A 24,207-nucleotide genomic window follows, 5' to 3' on the forward strand; every position below is an offset into this window, starting at 1 on the left:
ATGATTTTCCTGAATGCCTTCTCTCCCCTGATGGATGAGGTGGGGGTTGGGAGTCTGGAAAACTTTTTCTCAGCAAAAGAGGTGAAACCAGTCCTTTCAGCTTTGGCAAAGTTAATGTAAACTTTGTCGGTAGACTTGGTGGTGTTTATGTCTGCCTTTAGCTTGATTATTATAGGTAGATGGTCAGAGTTTAGACTGGATTTCACTGTCCAGGATGTATATGGTGGTATTGATGGTGTTGCCAGTGTGATGTCAGGGGAGCTTTGATTCTGGCTGGTGACTCTTGTGTCTAGATCTTCGTTCAGAATACTTAGGTCTGAGTCTGAGATCTCGTCAGCCAGTTTTCTTCCTCTGGCATCCTCCTCTCCTTTAGAGAACCAGTTGGCATGGTGGGCGTTGAAGTCGCCGCCTGTGATATTGTGTTTGTTGCCAGCGGTAAAGGAGAGGATATCCTGGAGTGCTGGAGTGGATGATTGGGACCATTTTGACAGCTAGATACTGGAGGGATATAAACGTTGTTTAAAGTGATGTTGTCTTTGATCCCTACTATGGATATACTCTGGAGTTCAACATCTTGATGGGATTTGATGTTGTTGGGGATGTTGTTGGTGTAGAAGGGGATGGTGTCTTTGACAAGGAAAGCTAGGCCTCCGCCCTTGTCTCTCTTCCTATCTTCTCTTACCAGAGTGTATCCAGGTGTTGAAAAATCTTTGGATTTATCTGTCAATTTGGTCTCTTGCACCATGGCAACATGAATGTTTTCAGTTGTCATTAGGTGCATCAGTTCTGTGTTCTTGCTCTTGATGTTGATTTGACATAGGTTCAGTTCAAGTTCGTTGTTGGTGTGTTGTTGCTGTTGTGTTTGAGGAGGTGGGGTAGGAGAATTAGGGGGGGGGGGGGTTTGGATGGGAGTGCAACTGGAGCCTTCCCATTGCTGGCGGGCCTTCCTCTCGTGTAAGGCTTTGAAGGGGGAGCATTTAAGGTGAAACCAGGAGGTGCATTTGGAACATTGAACTGAGTAGTGAGCACGGGTGATATTTTTAGAACACTTGGGGCAGATCCATGGTTCAGGGTTCTGCACGGTTCCGGCAATGAATAGCAATAGCAGAAGCAGCTTCCTGCTAGCATACTTCCTTGTCGAGTGAATTAAAAAGATGGCAGATCTCTGGCATTGAACTGTAATTCATCTGCTCCTTCTGGAGCTTTGGTTCGGCAGGCGCTGATCCCATGGGTGTAGGGGTAGATGTGGGACGGACACCCCCCTGCCATGACATCCTATATTTCTACTGTTTCTTAGCTTCGCTTTTTTGATTGGTTTCATCCTTGTTTTATAAATAATTTGGTGACAATTTCCTAATTTGTTCTTTCTGTACTGCTCTGTTTCAAATTTTTTTAAGAAATATGCAATCAAAGATAGATCGTAGTTTTTTCTCAGAGGTACCCAAAGTTTTATAATAACGTTTTATTATTCGTTTGCTTAACAACTTAAGGGACAATAGTGAATTTTGATTGGTTGGTTCATTAAGTTGTATGTTCAATCGTTTCAACCAATAATTTTAATCTACAGAAAGAGTAATTATGTGCATCATTAAAGGGAATGTACATCAACTCAATATCCATTGTCTTATCCCTTTAGATCCCTGGATTTTTCTGCTAGTCTGGTTTATTTGAGCTTGGATTTTATGGATATTGTCATTAGCGTTTTTCTTTTATGATAACAATTTATTTCCAGTTCTTTGTGTATGTATTTATTTATATTTACCGCCTTAAATCATAGAAGTCCTAGGTTGGGGATAAAGGGGTGCTTACCCCAAACTTTGAAACCCCTCATTTGACTCCCCTGCCTCAAATATTAAATTCTAACTCCGCCCATTTATCATTAATTTAGAACAGTAGGAGGAGTTGCTAAATATTATAAAAAATAAATATAAAAACTAAATATGGAGAGAAGGGGGGGGGGGTGGTTGGGTTACATAACCCAAAGATGGGGGGGTAATAAAACCGTATCAACCTCTGTTTGTCAGCTTTGCTTTTATAAATGTTAACATCCTTGTTTATTCCTTTCCTTCTACTTTCTTACATATGTCTGTATGTCTATAACAATAGCTCTTATCGTAAAGAAGTTGTATCAACTTTTTTTTTTATAGCTAGCCGGTTCTTTTAGTAAGTAGTAGATGTAAAATTTTTCATAGAATTCAGATATGCAATCGGTTTTTTTGTAGACCTCTTATTTTTTAAGTAATTTAAGTTTTTTTAAAAAATAATTAAGTCGGTTTTAAGGTACTAAAACGCAACAAAATAAAAGAAGAAAATGGCCAGTAAGAACAAAAATAGTAAGATCTTTAATTTGACACCTTACTTTTAAAATTCTGTTGAGTAATTATTGAAAAAATCTATTTTTTTAACCTCGGTATAATAAAAACTTTAGACCTAAATATTTTCTCAAACAGACATAAAAAACATGGGTTCATATATACCTTCAGAATCAGAAAAATATTACGAATCCATTGTAAGCAAAATTGAAAAAAATTAAAAAATTAAAAAATTAAAGAAATGGCCAATTATTTTTTTTGTTCAGACAACACTATTGTATTCCCTTTTTTACCCCCTCTTTACCCCCTCTTTACCCCCTTCCCATTTTTATACTCAATTGAAGAATTAAGACGTTGCCTGTACAATATAATATGATATTTTCATATAATTCCTTTTATTGTAGTTTATATACTATATTGTAAACTTTTTTTTTCAATTTTGCTTACAATGGATTCGTAATATTTTTCTGATTCTGAAGGTATATATGAACCCATATTTTTTTATTTGTGAAATAATAAAATTAAGTTCAAAGTTTTTATTCTCGTGGGTTAAAAAAAATCGATTTTTTCAATAATTACCTGACAGAATTGAAAAAGTAAGGTGTCAAATTAAAGATCTTACTATTTTTGTTCATAATGACCATTTTCTTTCTTATTTTTGTTGCATTTTAGTACCTTAAAATCGACTTAATTTTTTTTTTTTTAAACTTAAATTACTTAAAAAATAAGAGGTCTACAAAAAAACCGATTGCATATCTGAATTCTATGAAAAATTTTACATCTACTACTTACTAAAAGAACCGGCTAGCTATAAAAAAAATAGTTGATACACCTTCTTTAGGCATATCAGAATTAGATATGACTTTTACAATTCTTATTGTTTGTTTGGACGTCTGTTTTTTCTTGCTTTGCTTCTATGGAATTATCATCTTTGATGTAGTTTTTAGTTGCTAATTTTTTTTGTGTTTTGATATCTTAATTTATTTAGGAGATTGTGAGAGGATATACCAGCATGAATACTTGTGATATTTGCAACAAGAATTTTACACAGATATCTCACTTGGTTGTTCATAGGAGGGTACATACAGAGACCATTCTCATGTGATCAATGTGAGAAGACCTTTTCTCAGAATATTAGTTTGATGACACATAGAAAAATTCATACAGGAGAGAAACCATACTCATGTCATCAATGTGAAAAGATATTTCTCAAAATAGGGATTTGACTAGACACAAAAGGATCCATACGGGTGAGAAACCATTTTCATGTAATCAATGTGAAAAAAGATTTCTGAAAAATAGTGATTTGACGGTCCATAAAAGGATCCGTACTGGCGAGAAGCCATACTCATGTGATCAATGTAAAAAGACATTCAAACAAAGTAGTGATTTGACTAGACATAAAAGAATCCATACTGGCGAGAAACCATACTCATGTGATCAATGTGAAAAGACCTTTGCAAGGAGTAGTCACTTGAATAGACATAAAATAATTCATACGGGCATTAAACCATTCTCATGTGATCAATGTGAAATGACATTTAAATCTGGTTGGGATTTGGCTGTCCATGAAAGGATCAATAGAGGTGAGAAGCCATACTCATGTGAACTTTGTGACAAACATTATATCTCTGGTTTAGAGTTATCAAGACATGAAAAATCCCCTGGACATTTAATAATGATTAAAAGCTGTAGTAATACAGTTCCACCATCTGTATCTTTTAGTTTCATTAATTATGAAGAAGTTTATATCAAGGAAGAAATTAAAGAAGAAGAAATATTTGAAGAAGATCCTCTCTCTATCCAGATGAGAGCTGGCAATATTGATCCTCTCTCTATTTAAATGTAAATGAATGAGAGTTTTGTAAATTATTTCATCAGAGATTTATAAATATTATTTTACTTTCTGATATAAAATTCTAAAAATACAATATAATTTTTTATTCAATTTTAATTAATATCCCTAAAATCTATAATTTATCATATAACTAAATACATCGCCTCTTGCTTAAAGACTTTTTTTCTCAGTTTAATACCAAACTTCTAAAATTAGTGAATTTTTATCCAACCGTTTATGAGATAGAATGACATCCTTTTAGTGTATAGTGTATACAATATAATATTTGTGTTTAGAATGATAATTATTTTGTTTATATTTTGACAACATGTTTCTATAATAAACAATAAATATTGTAAAATTAAATAAACATTGATTTTTTTTATCAAAGTTTTTTATAACTAGGTTCTGTACGTCCGTACGCACGTCTCGGTTAGCTCTTTTCATTATTTAGGCATGTTAGAATTGTCCTGTCAAAATTTGGGTAATGAATCCTGTTACAGTTAGGTACGACTTCAAAGCATAGCAACTCTAAAAACATTACAAGAAAAGTCCGTAAGTCCTTTTTAACCATGCTGATTTAAACTTTTTCTGAAACAACTTTCTTTTTATTCAACAAGGTAAATAAAATTTAAGCAAAGAATCTCTATAATCAAGTCATAATTTAAGTATGTTTTAAAACAGAATATACGCAGTTTTTCATCAAGTTTAGATACTAACTTAGCGGCTATGCCGTACTAGAAGTCTCTAGGGAGATTATATTTAAATAATAATTTTTGGTGGGTGAAGGGTTTTACTGAAACTATAAAGGAGAGCCATATCGTTCCAACAGTTCTTGAGATCTTCAAATACAAAACTACTTTTTTAAAAATCATAATGACCTTCCTGTATTTTTTTTTTTGGGGGGGGTAAGTTTGGTAGATGGATTTGTTTCCTGGGGCTATTTCTTGTCGGTTGGTAATGTACCATCCTCCAAATTGGTTATAAACCTTTCCTTGACTTATGAGAAGCTTCGTGGCTCAACGCGTAGCTCATCCGCTCGTCGTCGGGAAGGTGATAGGTTCTAATCTCAGTCTGACACCGCGTCATAACTACAGACGTAAAAATGGTTCCTACTGCTGCTATGTAAGGTGCAGAACATGAATATTTAGAGTAGGGGGAATGCCTTGGCCCCAAAAACAGGCGCAACTCACTACCATGTACAGTTAAGACTTCTCAGACAAAGGTCGTGCAATCAAAGGGTTGGTTCTCTGATGGGCAAATGGACGTTTTACACCGCAATCATAAGGCTTAGGGCTGACAACCCTATCCCATATCCATAAAAAAAGCCACATTGTTACAGAAACACTGACAAATTGTCAGCGGCATATGCTACCCCTGTGGAGTGAAAACGGCTTGTTACTGTTACTATTAAACAGTAAATAACAAAATCTATCTGTGCCCTTCCCAAGGACCTAGTGCAGTCTTCTAATCGGGTCTTTAAATCAATGCATGGCATCGGGATCGATTATTAACACAGCCAAGAACAGAAAGCAATTTGCTAGCAGACAAAAATGGTCCTTATCAGGATCCTAGTAGTTGTCTGGTTATACATCTATACTATGATTTAAAGAACTAATCAGTTAGCTAAGAATTTTTTTTCTTCAGTACGAAAACTCTGTTATGTTTGGGTTTTAAACTAATTTATCTAAATATTTTCATTATTTTTCTATTCACTGTCTTTTAACAAATTCATTTTGAAGTAAATATTATCATAATGTTTATAAAAATATCTTTACTTAAATAATTTTCAGAAGCTCTACTTACTAAGTTATAGAGACTGTAGAATGAATTTAATAGTTATTTATTGCATTATATTATAGACAGATTTCCACACATGTTGAATAAGATTTAAACTATTTTTTAAGGGGTATTAATTTTATTATTCTCATTTAATATTTGATTAAAATTTTCTCTTATTGAATTCTTTTCTTATCTATTTATTACTAAAATTATTATTTAAATTATATAATTTGTATCATTTTATATGTTTTATTATCGTTAATTATTTTAAATTATTACATCATATGTTTGTAATACTGCTATTTGTCAGACACATATCAGTTATTTTAGAAATAAAGATGACTACATCTTTTGGTAGCAAAGCGCAAAAAATCGTGGATGGGAATACGTAGAAGTAGATTTTTATAGTATTTGTTGAAATCAAGATGCTTCTTAATGATGGGAATGTTGTCAAAAAGTCTCAGCCTTCTATATGTTATAAGAACCGAAAAAATCACATTTCTCCCAATTCATTACTTACGGACAGACATTTGGAATTATAGAGTAGCTTTGCTACTAAAAACAGGAAGTGTTTTGTTTTATAACCAATCATAACAAATAAATATTTTCTGTATCAAATGTATTTTCAAAAAAGCACAGAAAAATATAATTCATTTAACTACATCATATTCTGCAAATTGAAGGTAATTTGTTCTCACAGGGATAATCAACCCATTCACCATCACTACTCCGAATCTACAAAATGTATTTGTAATATGAAAACCTTAATGAACTCCCATACTGTTTTTTTTTATCGTAACATAAGCTTGATATTGCAATATAATTATTAGAATAGCAGAAGTGCAGCTTCTCATAGGTCCTGGGAAGGTTTTTAGCTATTTGTGGAGGGTATTGAAATGTATTAGTTATATATGATATTAATATACTCAACAGGAACTATTGATATCATAGGTATGAAGAAAAATAAAGGACTATTTCTAATGGTTTTATTTGGATTTTTATCCCTAATTAGTTGGGAGCAGGGAGGGGGGTTGAACATGCCCACCATATCTTTTAGGGTTAATATAATAAGTAATAAACTTACTACACAAACACAGTTTCCATCTTTCCCATGATCTGGTTCATTAGATCTCCATTGTGTGAACTTTACTAAAGTAAATAGCAAGGATAATTACAATAAATAATGACAGAGCTCTTTTAATAGACATGTCACATATGAAAAGATTTACATTTAAACCATAAGTAAAAGAAACAGAATGCGTTTCTTTGTGTCTATCTAAAGTGTGAGCCAAAAAATGCGTCGATTATTAAAATTCAAATTGCGCGACTTGTGTTAATAGTATAAAAATGTTATGCACACTATTAGAACTGCTATAAAGTCTATTTCTGGGAAAAATGAAAATGATTCCTGTGCTGAAAATGTCCCAAACTTTCTTGCAAGTCAAGTTTTAAGTAAGTGGGGACATTTTAAAGTAGCTCCCTAACTATAAGTAGCAGAGGAATCTTTCTTTTATTTCCCAAAAATAGACTTCATAGTGATTCTAAAAGTATGAGTAACTTTTTTTACTATTAACACAATCTGCGCAATTTGAATTTTAAAAATCTACACATTTTTTTGCTCACCCTTTATCTCTGTGGACCCTGGGGAGTCTAATGACCCCATTTAGAAGTAAATGTTTTAGAGTGTTTTTTTTACCACAAAAAAATTTACGTTTTGCCCCTTCCCCCCTTGAATCATTTAGTATCAAAAACATTGTTACTCAATATTTGCTAAGGTTTCTATGTATTGTGCTATTTGTTAAGATATTTAGATGTTGTCTTTCTTGTCTTTACTTAAATTTTTTTTATTGTTTTATTATTTATCATCTTATTATGTGTACTAGGGACCTTGCCAATAGCCTAAGGGGGCTTTGTCCCAAGAGGTTATGAACTGGGTTTCTTTGTAGGAAATTAAGTTGCATTTTAAAGAAGTTTTTGTGAACACATTATTAGCAAAAAAAGATTACCTACGTAAACAAATATATATTTCTTGTCACACCCCCAAAGAAAATAGCCTAAAACCATCACAGGACCCTTAAGAGTAGAATCCAATCGGTTCAGTGGTTACCAAGATCTTAAGGGATGGATGGACAGACATCAAGCTACTTTGTATTATAGATAATATGTTTTCTCGTATTCATTCGAATCCAGTGGACAGGAACCGGTTCTCATCCATACAAAAAATCTATGTCTAGCATCGTATTATATCCAGTTTTCTACGAATATAGAAATGTACAATCATAAGATTAAAACCAGTTTTTTTAGCCGGTGCCTTCGGCACCACGGGGCTAAAAAACTAGTTTTAATCTTATAATTGTACATTCTATATCCGCGGAAAGCTGTTTATAATACGATACAAGAATTAACTATTCTATACATATATGCAAAGTGTAAACTTCACCTGTGCTACCATCAGACCATACAAAGATATTTTCCTTTTGTTGGTCATTGAAGCCAATCCACGTAAGCAAATGTTCTCTTCCTTTTATTATGCCTGAATAAAATTCAACAAGGATAACAACATCCATAAAAGCTTAAAGGGTATTACAGATGAACATTAACTCTTGTAGAGTGTCAAAACTGAATATACAAAATATGAATATTCCAGTGTTTATAAAATTTTACATAAATTTGTTGCAATACTTCTTAAATACTGTTTAAGGACATTTTTAGGACTTGAGATGCTTCGCTTATTATATTGTTATAGGAATCAGTACTCTAAAAATCAAAAATCAACTTGTTTAAAATGGACATTCAGGTAACGATTATAGAGTTTCTACGCTTTCTTAAACATACCTAACTACTACTGGAATCATCATGCAAATTTTGAAATCAATAGGACAATTCTAACATGCTATTCTTTACATACGGACGTACAGAGGGATGGACATACAGCCGACCCTATTTATAGAAAAGCTTTGCTTTTAAAAAGAAACTCTAATGGGTTAAGCCTAAATCATCCACAGGCATATATCTGTAAAACAATTTGTTTATGTTTATAATTGTATTATTAAATTAACTTACTATGTACAAGATCATTTTCGTGTTGTGAGTGGATGCTGAAAAGATCTCCTCCATGTTGCTGGCATCTCTCCCTGGCATCATACCATGTCAGATACTCCTCAATATACTTGTAGCAAACGCCTTAAGAATAAAAAGAAGCAATACTTAACCAATAAGGTGTAAAACTAAAACTAAATGTTAAACCAAAAATATTCTGTTGAGTGGTTTCATTGGTAGATATTTCGTGTTGTAAACCATACATACAGCCAAAAAACACCTACCTCTTTAGTTTATTCTGTCACATTTTTTGTGTTTTAAACCCAGAAATCATATACTTTTTAATGGGATAATGGGGCCTAAGAGGGAATTCAAATTAAGGGGGGGGGGGAAGTTCTGACACATTTGCGTAAACCTGGTGTATAGGCTTTATCTTTGGACTGAGAGGATAGATTATTAGGGATAAAATCATTCTTATATGATGAATTTCCCCCAGATTTAAGATTTTTTGGATAGGCCTCCCGGTTCCGGAGCTCCAGGCCTTCAGGTGGTCTCTCTACAGGTAAAAATGAAAAAAAAATTTTTTTTTTAAGAGTTAGATGTCACCTTATGAGACAAAATATGTATGTTTTTACTTCAAATATATGAATAACAATCAAAAAGAAGCATATTTTGTTTTATAAGTTAACCTCTAACTCTTTAAAAAAAAAAATCAGATTTTTAATTTTTACCTGTACAGAGACCCTCTTAAAATAAAAAGCTTGAACGTCCCTGAAAATTACCAAATCTTTTTAAATATTAAAAACTGAATATGAATATATTGGTTGTTTAAAAATAGCCTAATGTTAACAAACCGTTGCAAAATTTTCAACTGACTGTAGTATAATTAAGTTTAAGTTTTTGGCTTAAAAGGAGAAACATACTCATTTACTCTCAATTACTCTGGAAAAAGTTAAGAGAACATTTATTTGATTCAGTTGTAATTGAGAGTCCATATACAGAACATTCTGGTTTGGAGTCGAGCCTTTTTCAGGCCAATTCAGCTACAGAAAGTCATCCTACTACTTTAACGAGTTTAGTTACAGATAAATATTCCACCTCTTCAACGCCTTCAAAGTTATACAGCTAATTAATACTTCTGTTTAATTAGACAGACAGTCATCCTGCTGCTTTGGTGTTCCTACACACAAACAGATATCCTATTACTTCAGAAGCATTTCTGCATAATTGATCAACAGTTTGAAACATTTAAATCTATATATATTTGCTAATAAAGTATTCGTATTTAATCCTAAATATAATAACCTATTTAATCAAAACTGCTATTTAATCTTAGCTTAAATAAATACTTAAAAAGATATATTTTATATTTGAATTAGGTACCCGAAGCTACTCTATTATTTAATTCGTGTCTGTTGGTTTACATTTCAAATTGATGAATGATTTTTATATTTTTTTGTGGAAAACCCCCACTAGATTTAAATTTTTGTTAAAAAAATTTAAAATTCTTTTTTGGGGGTTGCGGTTAGCGATATCCTTCAATGCTTCACATTGTTTTTGTATACATACAGTAACATTAAGAATAAAAGCAACCACAGATGCGAAGCTAAATATATCAAACAATATAATGGAACAAACAATCCTCAGCATTTAGTAGAAACATTAACTTAAACATAATACCATTTCAAAGTCTGAGCAAAGTCTGTTGAAAAAGGAAAATACAGGATACTTTATGTAAAAGCATGGAAAAGGTAATGTGATTCTGACAAACAATTCTAAAGGAAAATTTCCCCACAACCCCCTTCCCCTTTTAAAATAATTTAAATTTCCTAAAAAAATTTAGCTTTTTACAAACAATGTATGTCCGTTTATTAGCATCATCCTTTACACAATCTTATAGAAAGTTGCGTGATTTTTTATGGTTACATGAAAATAATATTGTTTAGTCATATTCCATAGAACAGCCAAGAAGGCGTCAATTCACCAATAAAAGATAACTTGAGTTTCGACACTTTAGAGAAGTGTATCCACCCCATGTATCTTTTGTTGCTTGTAATACACTCCCCTATATCTTCCCTTAACTTTGGTTCATAGGGGCCACCTAATTTTTTTCATTCACAAAAGGAAGGATTTGGCGCTACATGTTTTATTACAAATTGAGGCAGGTTTAACTATTTTATGAAAAGATCAAAGCATTAAAGGGAGTGTAAACCTAAAAATTTCTCATCTGATTATCAAATCTTTACATTTTCAAAGCACATTTCATTACCCTGATCAACCAAAAATGTCCTATTAACAAAAATATGCAGGAATAATGCCTTGATTTTATGGTGTTTTGGGAGAAAAAGGAAAAAAAAGGGAAAATCTGAACATTTTAGTTTCTTATAATGTTTGTAGGGATATTTAACTTGTCATATATAGTTGAAACAATTAACTTACTGTTAAGGATTTATTTTATGATATAAAATTACCAATTAGTTTTTTAATAACGTAGTAATTAGGTAAGTTCTATTTTAAATTCGTATTATTGACAAAAAAATTATTATACTCAAATTTTCAACATTGAAAAAAATCCTTAGAGGATAACACCAAAAACTATTTACATGCCCCTTCATAAACTTAAACATTCTTGGGTCTTATGATTGTTTTTTATATACAAACATACATACATCCTATATCTTACACATAAGTAAGCATGAACTTTGAATGTTAAATTTTTACCAGACTTACAGAGGAGCTGAAAAATTCTCAAATTTTCAAAGCATTCAATTTCACTGTTGTTTCTTTACATTTAATTCAATCACATAATGTTGAAATCATGTTATTTTAAAAAAAAAATTTTACATTGTATTTAGTAAATAAAAAAGGATTACACCTATAATTATCAAATCTATGAAATATTTAAATACAATTATTATACATATAATCCAAGAATCTTACATTTTATCAAGACACATTATTTTTTCTTTTCAGCAGATCATTAAGAAAAAATTACAGAAAAAATGGAAAAATGGTGAAAATGTTTTATATAATATTATTGGTTCTGCTACTGTCAGTATTATTTTTGGGTTTAAATGGAGATGAAGTAAGTTCAAATTCTATAATAGTAAAATATTATGAGCTTTAACAAGAATCGCAACTTCAATTGACAAAATTGTAAATGAAAAACAATTAGCTAATATAACAATAACATACATAGGTGAAAGTAATACTGGTATTAGAACAAAAGAGTTTTAAATATGTCATATTAGGAATGTGAAAAAGTAAAACCATGTTTAAAGCAGCCGTGTATTGTTAATGGCACTCAATCAAGTGAGGGAGAATTCATCTGGATAGTAAGAATTCATACAGTATGACCCTCGAAAAAGTATTTTTAAGCATCTGCAGCCCTTATTTCTCAATGAATTATTAAAAAATGCATATGTCCTTGTTCTCTATAGTATTCCACGTAAGTAGATATAAAAATATTTTTTTTACCTTCATTAACACCGGAGATTTTTAGTGCTAAAGTTTTGAAAAAGTGACTGAGGAAAAAGTAACTTTTAACATGATACGACTTTTTTAGCAAAATTAAGCTAGAAATCCTTTTATTTTTGTTACTAGCAGAAACTTTATACAAAAATGAAATAAAAAATTTAGTTTTTGAGTAAAAAGCATTTTTTTACACATATTTTTTGAGTCTTTTTAGTTTAATGATATTTTGAAAAACTTACTTATTAGTCAAAATTTTTTAAGATTAAAAAACCAAATAAATCTCTATGAATATGGCAGGAAAATTGTTTTTGTTTCACAATCCTAACTTTAATAACAAACAAGTTATAAAGAAAATAAAAATAAAACATAATGATTTTTTAGTCTAAAAAGCTTAATTTACCCCTTATTAAATAATTGAGATGTCAGAAAAGTAGGCGGAGCAACTGTCATAATTAATCCTTTTCTATAAATAAGGGTTGATAAATAACCTAAAATTTGCAAATAATCAATTCATTCAGTAGTATTTTTTGCCATTAAAAATTTATATTTTTGGTGGAATAAAAAAGAAATATTTAGTTAACTTGTTTTTCTTTGTGTCTCATTATTCATTTGCCAGAAAAACATAATATAACCATCCAAAAAATAAGAGAAACAAAAAAAATTCTTTTTCTCAGTCACTTTTTCAAAACTTTAGCTCTAAAAATCTCCGGTGTTAAGGGAGTTAAAAAAAATTTTTTTATATCTACTTACGTGGAATACTATGGAGAACAAGGACATATGCATTTTTTAATAATTCATTGAGAAATAAGGGCTGCAGATGCTTAAAAATACTTTTTCGAGGGTCATGCTGTATTTAATATCTGTTATAATTACAAATTTTATCTTTCTTCTTAAAGGAATATTTTAAACAAATGTTCCTTACATAGATTAAATTCATTGATAAAAAAGTTTGGACACTTCAAGTTTGTAAAAAACAATGAAAATTTAACAATCAATCCACAAAGTTCTTAAGATAAAAAGCATCTAGTTTACAAACTTTAAGTTCAGTATCATTTACATTTCTCTGGCCTTTCCCTCCTTACTAATGTTAATGACGTGTAGTAATAGCAAGAACAAACAGCTAAATATTCTTATAAAATGTATTAATTCAAGACAAGATAAACATACAATAGTAATATTAAATATTAAGACAACTATTCACTTTTATGTTCGTGTCGTGTTGCAGAGCAATGTCTTGCTCCGAAACGGTTGACACAAGAACTAAAAGCTAAACTACAAAATACATGCATTGCTCTTAAGTCAGGAAGAAAGGGACTATACATCACATTTCTCCCTGGCTTTAACATGAACCTGGATTTCAAACTGTAATATTTCAGATTAAATATAACAATAGGTTTTTACATGTTAATTATCATATATATATTATGAGTAGCGTTGACATGTTAATTATCATATATATATTATGAGTAGCGTTGAACGCTTATTAAATAGATAATAATTGATCTGGTATGACACCTGCCATATTTTTTTTTTTTTTTTTTATATATTTTATTTCCAGATCTTTAAATACTTCATATACATTTTTTTTATTATTCTGGTTCCTTAGAACTCTTTTGTGTTTTTTTTTTATATATATTCCTTTTCTCTTTATGTGTTTTTTTTTCTTTTTAATATTTTTTTTTTAAAAAAACATTGATTAACATATAATCATTGAAAATGCATTGATTAACACATAATGCATTAATTACATAGTTATCATAAATGCATGATATAAAAATAACACTGGTTAACATATAACCATCAGATTTAAACATGGTATTATAGAGCATTAATATGAAACATTAATTTTAAGCCTTTTCGAGACTACTACTGCCTCAACAAATATTAAATACATAAAATAAAATAAAATATGAATTAATACACATAAACTATAATTATTACTTTCTTTTTCCAGACGTTCTGCTCTTCTTGCCAGATTCTTCAATATCCATAGGCATGATAGCTTCATCATCATTCACTCCAAGTTTTGCGGTCTCATCACACAAGCCGTCTTGAGACATCCTTGCCTCAGTATCACCAAGCATATGGAGACATCTTTCAAATCCACTAGTAACCGCAACCGAAATCGAGGTTGCCACGTTATCAACCTCCTCCTGATTATCCAAAATCTTTTGATGCTTACGACTAACCTCCTCCCCAAATTTATCAAGCATCATCAATATTCCAGGCGTGTGTTCCATCCTCATTTCCTCCCTCGCTTGTTCATCAACACGCCATTGCTGACCTGACAATTCAAGGTCCAGACAAACAGGAATGTTCGGATTTAAGGGCTGATCCATCTGAACACAAACAGGATCCCCAAACCGAGTAACCAATTTGAAATCACCCTCGAACCACTCATTTACTTTGTGTTCAGGATTAAACTTCCACTCAATATTGGTTGTCAACAAACTTGTATAAACTTTTCCATCCAACTCCAATCTAATTTCCTTTACTACATTCTCTAAAGTAGTATCTGGATCACATAACAATATCTGCTTGGCTAGAGTCGGACGGAGACGCTTGCAGCGCATCTGCATTTCCCAGGTCAAAACTCTTGCGTCTACTTTATCATTCACCAGACTACCTGCGTATGTGGCACTCACCAGGTTATCAATTATTTCTCTTTGTCCATCCAATCTAACATAACGTATCTCAGCTGGCATCTCTCCACTGGTGATTAAACTCACCGAATTCACATTTACAATGCGTGGAATGTAGACCGATAAGTTCATGTATTCATTCACCTGAATAGAGTCAATAAACACTTTAGCACTCAAATCCTGTTCAGACTTTCCATCAAGCCAATCTTTCTGTAACTCGAACAAAGTTGTGGATGGCATCTGCTTCAGAATAAAGGATACTTTGTTCACGACGTCTTTCCAATGTGCCAGGAGCCGGATAGCTGACACAACCTGCGTCTTCAACCTCAGATCAACGCTATTACCCACCGTTCTCAACACCGTCTGAAGGCTCATTCGACCATCTGCAGGTATGACGTCAATTTTTGAAAGTTGATGCCAATCTTCAAGTTCCCCCATATGTTTGATTATGGGTAACAATTCGCCCAACGTTTGACAGCTTTTTCTCTCATCTCCATCCAGGTATTCAATCTTAGCAAGCAACACCAAACTTGGTAAAATTTCGCAAACAAGCTTAGAGAGAAATATGGTTGCACTCAACTTATTCAAACTAGTTGTCTCATTCCATGACAACTTTCTGTTTATAGCTTTAGAATGCTCACCAGCCGCCATCAGGTTGAGGTGTCTTGAATTCTGGCTGGTAAAGATAGGGATCCTGTCCACAGGCCAGTCTATGGAGTTGATGCATCTCCCCATCTCTAACTGCACCGAAAGCATGTTTACTAAATTCAACTTAAACCTTGGTTCATTATCAATAAGACGAGCTAAATCTGCCAGTGGCATGTCCTCACTGCTCAAAAATATGTTCCTTGTCGCCCTGCCCACACTCAACGTGGGCAGCTCAACGCGCGACATTACCAACACCAGCCGAGATGCAGAGTTGCTGACCAATGCAGACACCGGTAGACCAGGTTTGACTTGATTTCCTTCATTGACAGATTGTTTGTGACGGCCATCTTCTTCGTTGCTCAATAACTTTTTATTCATTGTTGCCGCCGTAACCAACCTGCAAAAATACAATATAATTAAATTTCAGCATCAGAATTTAAAATCTAGCATTAAATTCTTCCTCAGTAAATCTTTTTTTATAACACCATGAACAACAACAATACAAAAATGCCAACATAGGAATTATACCTAACAACAACATTAACACAATCAAAACAAACTTAGCAAACAATGGTAGTATATCTTTGAACAAATGTTCTAAACCAAACCAAGGACCTGTAACCTGTTCGAAAAATGACAACTTATGATCAACAAAATCCAACTTAGAAGCTTGTCCATTAAAATCCTCAAAATCCTCTAACCCCTGATATTTAATAGTCTTATTAAAATCAGCAATAAACACCTTTTCATCGTTCAGAAAAATCTTTTGTCCCACATGTTCAGATTTTTCATTGGCAATGTGCAGAATTTCGAGTCCCTGCCCCTGATTCCCAAGGAACAAATTGGCTGTCAACTTCAAAAATACCGGACTTTGCGAGCAATTTAACAATTTTATGTCCTCTACTGCAACAATCATTCTACTATATTCTTGTATTCCAACTGTCTCACCTTTATATTCCACCAGCAAATGTCCTACTGCACATCCATAATCCACACCTAACTTTACTGGAATTTCAACTGCTGTACACTTTCATACTTAGCAATTTCTCCCAGGTATATAATTCTGAACCCATGATGCATCTGTACATTTGATCTAACTTCTGTTTGAGCACATCTAGAAATACTAAAAAGTTCCATCATCCTCTCATTCCTCTCTCTACTAGCCAAAAACATAGCATTCAAATCAAATCTAGCTTCCTGTTTTAACAAATCCCCAAAATAACTTCTAACAGCCGCCTTCGGTTCCTCTAAAAACTTGATACCCTCTAATTCTGTTACAAAAATGTTGAAATCCAGATGCTGCAAAGTAAGTTTCTCTGTTCCCATAATTTTAACTAAAATATTCCTTTCCAAGTTAGAAACAAAAAGTTGTTCATTCCACGTAGTTAAATTAAATGTATCTTGAAAAACTACCTTAAAATTACTGGCCGGTTTTCGTACTACATACGGAAAATATGGTGAAGTTGATGTTGCCCACAAATGATTTTCTTCAAAATTCGCCACAATCGTCTTTTTATCATAATCCATAACAACATTTCCCTTGATCAAAACGGGTGTATTTTTTACTAAAATATGCAAAGTCCCAATAGCAAAACCTAAATTGAACCACATATTGTGCGCGTATATTCCCAGTGTCTTGCATTGAATATTTTCACCACCAACATCCCAGAAAGGTGACAATGTTCCATTAACCGTGAAACTGTGAACAGTTGGCAAGTCTATGTTTACTTTAAAACTAATACCATCATGCTGATACTTGCCAGAATGAAAAATCCTTCTACATTCATCCATACTCAACTCTACCTGTTTTTCATGTGGCACGTCTAATACGTGCACATGACTCGCGGTGCCGCAAAACCAGCGCTCCAATTTTAGTCTAACCTCACAACTAATGGCTTCCGACAGTATAAAATCGGTTTCTGCTAACCCCAATAATTCCACAGATCTGACCGGTTCCATCCTATCATGCAAACAGGCAGCTGATCTAAGTTCAACATCACTTATTTGAGAACAATCATAAGCTGCTAACCGTGGATCTTGTGACGTATACATACCACCAACAATAATCAAACAATAAGTCTGCATCACAACAACAAATAACAAAATATCCAAGTACCTGACTCCTCTATCATCCTTGGATTTCTTCACAGGTACTGGTCCAGCACGGCCACTCTTTGAACTACAAGCGTCAGGCGACCTCTTTCGCATACCACGATCTCCATCTCGTCTATTCCGGTCATGTCTATCACCACCGCCGCTTCCTCTCTTGTCATCACGCTCCCGACGGTTTTCGTGGTAATCTCTTCTCCTGCAAATATTATACAAATTATTACAAATATTATTTTTTAATCAATTTTGCGAGGTTCCTAGTTACTACATCTGCTACTGAATAACGTTCTAATCTGTCTTTATCTCTGTTTTGTCTATCCTCTTCCAATTTTTGTAATTGTACTTCATTTGTAGAACCTTTAGGACGACCTTTAACAGGAATAGTCTCAGACATTTTTTGCAGTTTTGCATTATCTAACGATCTATCTAATTCATCCTCCTCAACATCCCTACCTCGTTTAACACTTCCCCTTCGTTGTTGCAAGTTTACAATTTTACTTTGCAGTTTTGGAAAAGTGTCCTCTAAAATACTCATCCGAGACTCTAACTCTCTAGCAGATTCCATGTTAACATCCTCTACACCCAAACTGTTGTCTACTAAACTATTATCAGAGGCATAATCTCCATGAAAAACACTATCCTTACTAATAGTAGAATATGTAGAGTCTAACTTAGTTTTGTCAGTCGTATCATTCGTATCTACACTGTCAGAAATATGAGTACTTTCCAAAGTATCACTAAGATCCTCAACTAAATCATCTAAATTTTCATTATCCTGAGATACATTTGGCCTTTGCTGTGACAACCCAACACCCAAAAAAGATTTCTCCAAAAAATCTGGTGTTACCTGTCCATCCTTCCGCCTTCCAACCACCTCTGGACTAGCGCCACAACTATTCTCCTCTTCAGAAACGCCTGAACAAGTTAAATTTCTTAAAGTATTGGGAAAGTCATAGTTTACTTTCAAGGTATTATCCACAGAGAAAAACTCATCTGTAATCACTAAGTCAATCTTTTCATCTGGAGTCAAGTCTAAAGTACTCTCAATAACATATATTTTATCCCTTGGTACAGAGTTTACGAGCTACACCAATCGTTGTGACGTCATAATAAATATAACAATAGGAATTTATAGCTATCGGCCGACCTATCCTTTCTGTATTTTCTACCTGTAAATACTTCTCAGTTCTCTCTTGTCCAGTTCTCCAATTTCTGTCAAGGCACTCCAATAACTCTGAAAAATTCATATGTTTAATTTTCGAGCGGGTTAAAGGATCAAATGAGTCAAGCGGAAGCTTAGGGTTTCGTAGAAACATCTTGAAATACGGGGAACATCCCAACCTCCGATTGAAAGAAGTGTTCATACAAAATTGTGTAGCTTTAAGTTTATGAGCCCAATCTCCATCTTGAAAACGTAAATCAGTCTTAAGAAACGAATACACCGATTGGTTGTATCTTTCACTATAATTCGAATTTGCTGATCTTGGAGGGATAAAAATTTGTTCAATTCCCAACCTTAAACAAACTTCCCTAAAAACTTTTGATTTGAAACTTTGTGCATTGTCAGTCCTGATTCTCTCGCATAATCCCCAAACAGAAAATAAATTAAACTTCAAACATTCAATAATTGTTTCAGCTTTAACATCCTCAATAGCAAACAACCACACATATCTAGTACAACTGTCAACTACTATTAAAATATGCTTACAAATGACTCCATTATATTCACACTCATTCAAAGGACCTAAAGCATCTATGGCCAACTCTGCCATAGCTTCCCCAGCCAAAGGAGAAAATTCTATATTATGATTATGTTTTGGTTTTTTACGTCTATTCAAACAAATGACACAATTTGCAACTGCCGCCGCTACATATTTAGACACATAGGGAAAAATGAAGTGACGATTAATCCTGCTCAAAGTTTCCAAATAACCCCTATGCCCCGCTGTAACATCTGCATGAGCTAACAAGAAAACTTTGTTGTACATTCCAATAGGTACCACTACCCGTTCAATAAATTGAAATTCTTTCTGGAGCCGCATAGGTGAAGTCAAGATAATTAAACCATCTTTATAACTCAAATGATCAAAAAATCTTAATATTTGTTTACCACGATAAGGCATTTGAGACAATTCTCTGGACGTAGGTTTGACATTATTTACAATAAATTTCCTCACCTCAACTAAAACAGGATCCTTCTCCAGGCTACGACTGAATTCTCTCGCCTTCAATCTGGATGCTATTTGACTGGCCGTCTCTGCTCCAATTCCTGCAATAAGACACAATTTAGGATCTTCCAATTGATATACAGTATCCAATATTAACTCTCCTTGTTCGTCTGTCGATAATTTAGATATCCTATCTTTACTATCCTCTAATGCAGTACGTGACAATATATCAACATTAGTATGCATCTTGCCCTGCCTATGTACAACCTCATAACTGAAGGTGGATAAAAAGTTTATCCACCTTATGGTGAGACCAACAAAATATCCGTTCTGCCTCCAAGTAGATAGATGTTTCAGTGCAGCTGAATCAGTTCTCACGATAAACTTCTTGTGTCTCAAATAACATTCAAATCTTTCAACAGCATTTACTAATGCACATAATTCTCCTTTATGCGCTGCATAATTGGCTTCATGAGTTGAACAAACACATGACCAACACGATATCATCTTCTCTTGTCCATTTTGTTTTTGACTTAACACCGCAGACATAGCTGTAGATGACCAATCTGTATCCAACACAAATGGTTCAGCCTCCATCCTCCAATCCGGGAATGATTTACTTATTTCTTCACAGAACAATTCTCTAGTCTTTGTAAAAGCTTCCATACTTTTTTCATCCCATATTTTACTACTGTTTCTGAATTTGTTCAATGGTGCTGTAATATCAGAAAAATTCTTGAAATATGAACCATAATAATTTATGAAACCAGTAAATCTTTGAATATCTTTACCTGTTTCAGGTACTGGCCAATTCTTAATCTTTTCAATATATGCTTGGTCCATAAATATGCCTTCTGCATTTATAATATGGCCCAGAAATTTCACTTCCTCTGCAAACAATGTACATTTTCCAAGATTAATCTTGAGGCCTGCTTCACAGAATGTTCGTAGTAGGGTATTCAGATGCTCCAGATGTTCCTCCACATTCATACTATATACAAGAACATCGTCCAAATAAACTAGGCAAAATGCCCTTAATTCAGGACTCAAATCCATTACTCTATCCATCAACTTTACAAATGCACTTGGAGCATTGGTCAATCCGAACGGAAGCCTCTTGAAGCAATACTGCCGTCCATTAGAACAAAATGCTGTATATTTCCTGACAGATTCCTTCAAGTGCATTGAATTATACGCCGAAGTAAGGTCAATAGACGTAAAAATCTTCTTTCCTCCAAGTTTGTCAAATAGCTCACCAATATTAGGCAAAGGGTAACAGATCTTCTCAGTTATCTCATTTAACGAGCGGTAGTCCAGGACAAACCTGACTTTCACCTCGTTAGTATTTCCAACCTTCTTCTTAACAGCAAAAATTCCAGAATTAAACGGTGAATTACATTCTTCTATCACATCTGTTTCCAACCATAAATCAATCTGTTCTTTAAGTTTCTCTGCATGATGAGGATTGAGTCTAATCATCCTATTTTTGAAAGGTTGAGCTCCAGGAACCAACTGAATGTCATACTCCTCCAAAATACAAGATTCAATATCCGTAGGGTCAATCGATAACGCCTTGAAATTCTTTAAAAACAAACCAACTATTCTTCCTTTCAAAGAAACATTATCTTTTAAAAACGGAACTTTATCCAACTTCAATTTATCTTTAATAAAACGAATCTTCTTTAATGTTGTTGACACATCTTCTTTAACTCTGTTCTCTTGCAACATCGCTATCTTCTCCGCCAAAAACAAATTTCCAACCAAAGTACCAGCAGGAACAGATTTCTTAACAGTTTCAAAATTCGTGATTTTAGTCATAATTTTACCGTCTTTTCCCACCTCAGTAATTCCTTCATTTATCAACAAGTTGTTTCGGCTACAGTAACCTTGTCTAGGAGCTATATAACACAACTGTCCTTCAGGCATATTTCCCTTAGTTGAAACTTCTACCACCACTGTACTTAATGCTGGAATTTCTATTCGATTTTTCAATGAACAAATCCATTTTTGGTCTTGTAACTCAGCTACATTAATCTCAGGTTTCTTAGTTCTTGCTTTCTCCAGTTTCTCCAAAACCGTATGAACCAAATTCTTCACCACAATTTTTCGTTTAGCTACTAAATTCACACTGATTCCATGCATCTCAATCCTGTTGCCGTCCTTGGCAAATATCGTCTTCACGTTATTTTTGTTCAGCCAATGACTGCCTAGATTCATAGGTACAGTCATGCCAGAAATAACAAAGCAATCTTCTTGAAAACTGTGACCTCCAATCTGAAATTCAACATTCCGAACAACACCATCAATCTTGATGCTGGAACCCTGCACGCCTGTTGCTTTCGAATCCGTTTCTTCAATCATACAATCAAGCTTTCTAGCCAACACTTGAGATATCAGGCAGCCTCGTGCATTGCCGCTATCAATTAAGGTCAGGATTTCCATGCCACCAATCTTCGTTGGAACGTAGACTTCAGCCGCTCCAGCCGCCATCTCAGAATCTTCATGAAACTTATAAACAGCTATCTAACTAACACCAGCAGTTATGAGGTTGTAACTATCCAATTGTCTATCAAATAACTATCTATCTGTCTACAACAAATAACAAAATAACGGAATAAAACAAATCACTCACCGACAATATTTCATCCACCAACAGAAACGTCCAAAATATCTCTTAATCCACAATCAACAAAACTTCTCTCCGGCCAACAGAAACATCCCAAAATATCCCTTAATCCACAATCAGTAAAACTTCTCTCCGGCCAATCTAAAATATTACAAACTTTTAGATGCCAATTGATGGATAAATCACTGTAAATAAGAATTAATATCGATATTAATATATATATATATAACAAATTTTTGCAAGACTACTTTTCGAACAGCAATATATATATAATGGTAATCAAATATTAACAACATAAAACAAATCTTAACAACTCACCATCAAATAAATAATGATGACAGTATCTCTCAATCACCACAAATACTCTTCTCAGCCAATCTAAAATAAAATACAATTATTTTAGATGCCATATTTAAATGTTTTCACTGAACAAATAAACTTGCAACACAATAAAAGAAATTGTATTAAGAAATATGACATGATCAAATATTATCAATCACCAATCAAATTAATCTTTCCAAATACCATAAGTTCAATTCTTTTGTGATTCAATAAAATATTACCTAACAAAACTATTATTGTCAGATTAAATTGAGATGTATAAAAGGTTTAAAAGTCGAAATTCAACTAACTATATATCTCAATACCTGAGAGCATTTCTTGCGCAGCTCTGCTTCTCTGCGCAGCTCAACTTTCTGCGCATGGCGCGCCCCACGCCTGATAATCATTACAGCTACCTCTCTACACCACCCCATTTTGCGCATACCAGCTCTGAGAGATAGTGCAAATTTCTTTGCAAATATGTTCACTCCCCCTTTTTCTCAAACAAAAGAGACAGCTCCACCATATCTGCGCATACCAACTCTGAGAGATAGTGCAAACTTCTTTGCAAATATGTTCACTCCCCCTTTCTCCTCCAACAAAAGAGACAGCTCCACCATATTTGCGCATACCAACTCCGAGAGACAACCCCTCCCTTCCTTCATAGAGAGAGACTACTCCACGATTATATCTAATGCATTATAACAATTTTGCTTCATGAAATTCTAAACTTCATAAAAAATTTTGCTGAATCAACATTACTAAATCGCAATATAATTGTTTTAAAATCGAATATTTTAAACCACAATAACTGACTCAACTTTTAAAACAATTTTCCACATTTCATCAAAATTTAATACTTTTCAAATATCTAATTTCACATTTTTATCAAATTTGATTCAATTTAAAATTCAATTTAATATTTTTCAATAGCAATTTTACAAAATTGTATTCCTAATTCGTTTTTCATTTTCACTTTTTATTATTCTTATCTCTGTTAGACTCCACAACAGTCTGAAACAAAAATGAATTTTCCTAATTTCAACAAAACATATTAATCAAAAACTAAATTAATTATTTTGATTTCCATTATAACATAATCTCATAATTTCATATACGCTTATAAACAATATGTTATCTTTTCATAATTCAAAATAAACCATCAAAATAAATTATCACAAAATTAGAGTTGCTTCGTTCACTCTTTATCATTAATTTTGTTTTGTTGTTGTTTATTTACAATGCGCAT

At 33.1% G+C, this 24,207-nt stretch overlaps 1 protein-coding gene and 1 long non-coding RNA gene across 2 annotated transcripts in view; one reads left to right on the top strand and one right to left on the bottom strand.

Annotated features, from left to right (window-relative positions):
• LOC145318477 (uncharacterized) overlaps window positions 1-24,207 on the top strand; it is a 195,931-nt gene that overhangs the window by 27,356 nt on the left and 144,368 nt on the right. The window lies entirely within an intron of this gene.
• Window positions 7,016-9,255, bottom strand: LOC145320032 (uncharacterized). The gene is made up of 3 exons (XR_013880107.1): window positions 8,995-9,255; window positions 8,372-8,464; window positions 7,016-7,080 (listed from the first exon to the last, which is right to left on the bottom strand). It is a non-coding gene; the product is annotated as an uncharacterized LOC145320032 (long non-coding RNA).

Source organism: Acartia tonsa, chromosome 5, assembly GCF_053477335.1.
Source record: "Acartia tonsa isolate MP-2025a chromosome 5, ASM5347733v1, whole genome shotgun sequence".
NCBI classification, from domain to species: Eukaryota; Metazoa; Arthropoda; class Copepoda; order Calanoida; family Acartiidae; genus Acartia; species Acartia tonsa.